The following is a 5,000-nucleotide window of genomic DNA, read 5'->3' on the forward strand; positions in this document are numbered from 1 at the left end:
AAGCCTGCATAATCTGTCCACCACAGGAACCCGAACGCCAGTGCCTGCGTCGCACGAAGTAGTCAACCGACAATCACTCCACCCGCACCCGCACGTGCCCCACCCCAACCGCCGAAATCGCAACTCCAGCGGATGAACGGCGGACTCTTCCCGCACTCGTACGTTGCAATCCACCCCTATATCTTGCGTTTCACGAAGAGTTATATCCAATATGCCAAATTCCCGCTGTCCCTATACATGCTGTAAGTCTGTGCACACAATATGAACCACACATCAGCGAGACACTCTATCACACATTACTCTCTGCCTGTAACAGACACAGATACAATATGTAAGCACCAGCATGGACCAACGTCCGGTGCATCCTCTCCGCCACAGTACACCATCCACACTATGATAACCACACCAGGGGGTCCAATTCTAAAATAGAATATCCCACCCGTCCGACATCCACAATTGCTCAGATAAGCCACCAACACCCACACATGTCCTACACAGGGGTGCACCCAACACCACCACACTGCCTCCTGTTACGGCACAGAAACAATGGCAGGAATGAATCACACAGGTCTGCCGCTCCCTTGCCGCAACCACAGACGCGGCGCGCCTCCAGTCACGAGCGAAAAGCGCATCCTGACGAGACATAACTGCTGTGACATACTGAAGCTGCCTCAGACATTCACTTACAATGATCACTACCAACGAACCTCGGCCCCCCCCCCCCCCCAACACACTCTCTTACCACGTTGTGTACTGTAATCCAACCCATTTCGCACCTTAACCTAACCCATTTTGCACCTTAACTTAACCAAATTCGTAACGCAATTTGTACCGCAATGTAACGCAATGTGTACCGCAATGTAACGCAATGTGTACCGCAATGTAACGCAATGTGTACCGCAATGTACCGCAATGTGTACCGCAATGTACCGCAATGTGTACCGCAATGTGTAACGCAATGTGTAACGCAATGTGTACCGCAATGTGTACCGCAATGTGTAACGCAATGTGTACCGCAATGTGTAACGCAATGTGTACCGCAATGTGTAACGCAATGTGTACCGCAATGTAACGCAATCTGTACCGCAATGTAACGCAATTTGTACCGCAATGTAACGCAATTTGTACCGCAATGTAACGCAATTTGTACCGCAATGTAACGCAATTTGTACCGCAATGTAACGCAATTTGTACCGCAATGTAACGCAATTTGTACCGCAATGTAACGCAATTTGTACCGCAATGTAACGCAATTTGTACCGCAATGTAACGCAATTCAATGTAACGCAATTTCTACCTTAACCTAACCCACGTTGTGCCTTACACCTAACCCACGTTGTGCCTTAACCTAACCCACGTTGTGCCTTAACCTAACCCACGTTGTGCCTTAACCTAACCCACGTTGTGCCTTAACCTAACCCCACGTTGTGCCTTAACCTAACCCACGTTGTGCCTTAACCTAACCCACGTTGTGCCTTAACCTAACCCACGTTGTGCCTTAACCTAACCCACGTTGTGCCTTAACCTAACCCCACGTTGTGCCTTAACCTAACCCACGTTGTGCCTTAACCTAACCCACGTTGTGCCTTAACCTAACCCACGTTGTGCCTTAACCTAACCCACGTTGTGCCTTAACCTAACCCACGTTGTGCCTTAACCTAACCCAAGTTGTGCCTTAACCTAACCCAAGTTGTGCCTTAACCTAACCCAAGTTGTGCCTTAACCTAAACCCAAGTTGTGCCTTAACCTAACCCAAGTTGTGCCTTAACCTAACCCAAGTTGTGCCTTAACCTAACCCAAGTTGTGCCTTAACCTAACCCAAGTTGTGCCTTAACCTAACCCAAGTTGTGCCTTAACCTAACCCAAGTTGTGCCTTAACCTAACCCACGTTGTGCCTTAACCTAACCCACGTTGTGCCTTAACCTAACCCACGTTGTGCCTTAACCTAACCCACGTTGTGCCTTAACCTAACCCACGTTGTGCCTTAACCTAACCCACGTTGTGCCTTAACCTAACCCACGTTGTGCCTTAACCTAACCCACGTTGTGCCTTAACCTAACCCACGTTGTGCCTTAACCTAACCCACGTTGTGCCTTAACCTAACCCACGTTGTGCCTTAACCTAACCCACGTTGTGCCTTAACCTAACCCACGTTGTGCCTTAACCTAACCCACGTTGTGCCTTAACCTAACCCACGTTGTGCCTTAACCTAACCCACGTTGTGCCTTAACCTAACCCACAGTTGTGCCTTAACCTAACCCACGTTGTGCCTTAACCTAACCCAAGTTGTGCCTTAACCTAACCCAAGTTGTGCCTTAACCTAACCCAAGTTGTGCCTTAACCTAACCCAAGTTGTGCCTTAACCTAACCCAAGTTGTGCCTTAACCTAACCCAAGTTGTGCCTTAACCTAACCCAAGTTGTGCCTTAACCTAACCCAAGTTGTGCCTTAACCTAACCCAAGTTGTGCCTTAACCTAACCCACGTTGTGCCTTAACCTAACCCACGTTGTGCCTTAACCTAACCCACGTTGTGCCTTAACCTAACCCACGTTGTGCCTTAACCTAACCCACGTTGTGCCTTAACCTAACCCACGTTGTGCCTTAACCTAACCCACGTTGTGCCTTAACCTAACCCACGTTGTGCCTTAACCTAACCCACGTTGTGCCTTAACCTAACCCACGTTGTGCCTTAACCTAACCCACGTTGTGCCTTAACCTAACCCACGTTGTGCCTTAACCTAACCCACGTTGTGCCTTAACCTAACCCACGTTGTGCCTTAACCTAACCCAAGTTGTGCCCTTAACCTAACCCCACGTTGTGCCTTAACCTAACCCAAGTTGTGCCTTAACCTGCTCTGTAATTGGCATATGACACGTTACATTAATCCAGTGTTGTCTAACCACAACCCTCTGAATATAGTTCGCTACTCGCACCGCCCACCCTCTTGTGTATCGTTTCATGTTCAACACTTCGCAAGTGTTGCTTACTTTTTACATGCTCCCGCTGTACACTGTAATGTGGACGACTGCAGGATGTACATCGCCCCCACCCTCCCCCCTGCCTTCGCACGCTGGTCGTTCAGGTGCTTGCGTGTTCAATGCCCTTCGCAGCTGTTCACTGGCATTCGCATGTCGAAGCGCTCAGTCTACGTCGTGGTACGGCCTGTGTCCACTGTCCGCTGATGTCGTAAGCTTAACCCTCACATTGTACTGCACATAGGTCCGTATGTACTGCATGATACGCTGTGGCACATGTGTGACCGTACAACGACTGCGCCCAACAACAGCGAACCATACGGTCCAAATGTTGTGCACTCAGCCACGTGCCGTCTCCCCATAACAGCTACATTGCAGTGTGGTACGCCATAGAGACGTGTGGGATTAACGGACGCCCTGGATGGCGATCAGCATGAGCCGTCTGTTGATGTAGTGGCGCGTGTATTCAAACGTAGTCGTCTCTTCTCACACAGTGTGATAGCATGGTGCACCGCGTTCCACATCTGCGACATGGTACAGATGCTGGTTGACAGTCGGTCTCGTAATGGACATCGCATACGTAGGGGGCCACCTCCCACGTGTTCTCTAGTCGTGCACATTTTGTTGCGTGTATGTGGGCAGACGTAGTGTGTCGTGACACCTAACAGACAGGTATGCAATAATCGTTGCATTTGCAAACTGGGATGGACGTCTACGTTTGCTGGTGACGTTACGCAAATGAACAACTGGTAAACCCATTGTGGTGCGGTTGTTGTTGCTGGAGGTAAATCAGTAAGGGCAAATCTGTGTGTGAAGCGATACGCGGCGGTGGCTGGGTGGGACCGTCCCCGGCCGGTGAGGGGGGGCCGCCCGGCGTGCTGGCCGCGCGGTGCGTGGGCGCACGCGCTACAGCCGGCTGGTGGGGGCGCCCAGTGGCAGGCGCGCCGGCCGACGGACGCGGCAGGCGGCGCAGCTGCGCGCCGGGGCACCCTGCGCGCGGCGCCGGGCGGCCAAAGTGGGTCCTCGCGGGCCCGGTGCGAAGCGCGGTGGACATCTGCAGTGTGCTGGTCCGACTGAGGACTGTGTGCGTTGAGGATGCGCCGCCGCCCGGCACTCGGCGCCGCGACGCCGTCTGCTGCTCGGTCGCCCCAGCGGTTCTCGCTGGTGGTTTGTATCGCAGTTGTGCAGACGTGTTGGCACGTGCGCTGTGCTGGGAGAGTTCGCTTCGGCACCCACGTGGGGCCTTTGCCCTTCTGTGGCGCTGGCGTTGGAGCTGCCGGTCACCGTAGGTGGCGCGTGTTGTCTCCCGCCGGCAATGCCACGACAGCACGCTCCCGGGCCTCTGTCGGCAGCGGCAAGCTCAGTTGGGAGCACGGGTGGTCGCACCTAAAGCGTCTACTCGCCTAACTCCGGGCGATTGCGCCTCTCTCGAACCCGACCAAGTACTTAGGACGGCGCTGCGCGCCGCCGGGACCTGAGAGGGTTTCGAGGTGTATTGTGCAGGGGAGCTCAGCCTCCTCCTGTTTGCAGAATAATTGAGCGGACGCTTGCGTGTTCGCGCGGGCCCCTGGGACACACTCCCGGGCGGCCGGCTGCTCAGCTCTAGTTGACGCAGCTCCCTGGTTGATCCTGCCAGTAGTCATATGCTTGTCTCAAAGATTAAGCCATGCATGTCTCAGTACAAGCCGCATTAAGGTGAAACCGCGAATGGCTCATTAAATCAGTTATGGTTCCTTAGATCGTACCCACGTTACTTGGATAACTGTGGTAATTCTAGAGCTAATACATGCAAACAGAGTCCCGACCAGAGATGGAAGGGACGCTTTTATTAGATCAAAACCAATCGGTCGGCTCGTCCGGTCCGTTTGCCTTGGTGACTCTGAATAACTTTGGGCTGATCGCACGGTCCTCGTACCGGCGACGCATCTTTCAAATGTCTGCCTTATCAACTGTCGATGGTAGGTTCTGCGCCTACCATGGTTGTAACGGGTAACGGGGAATCAGGGTTCGATTCCGGAGAGGGA

At 52.9% G+C, this 5,000-nt stretch overlaps 1 non-coding gene across 1 annotated transcript in view; it reads left to right on the forward strand.

The window, feature by feature from the left end:
* The first annotated feature begins 4,592 nt into the window (after positions 1-4,592).
* Positions 4,593-5,000, forward strand: part of LOC126129173 (small subunit ribosomal RNA) — a 1,909-nt gene continuing 1,501 nt past the window's right edge. Inside the window, exon 1 of the ribosomal RNA XR_007527147.1 lies at positions 4,593-5,000. This exon is cut by the window's right edge and continues 1,501 nt beyond it. This is a non-coding gene — a ribosomal RNA (small subunit ribosomal RNA).

The sequence above is a fragment of the Schistocerca cancellata genome, unplaced genomic scaffold, assembly GCF_023864275.1.
Source record: "Schistocerca cancellata isolate TAMUIC-IGC-003103 unplaced genomic scaffold, iqSchCanc2.1 HiC_scaffold_522, whole genome shotgun sequence".
NCBI classification, from domain to species: domain Eukaryota; kingdom Metazoa; phylum Arthropoda; class Insecta; order Orthoptera; family Acrididae; genus Schistocerca; species Schistocerca cancellata.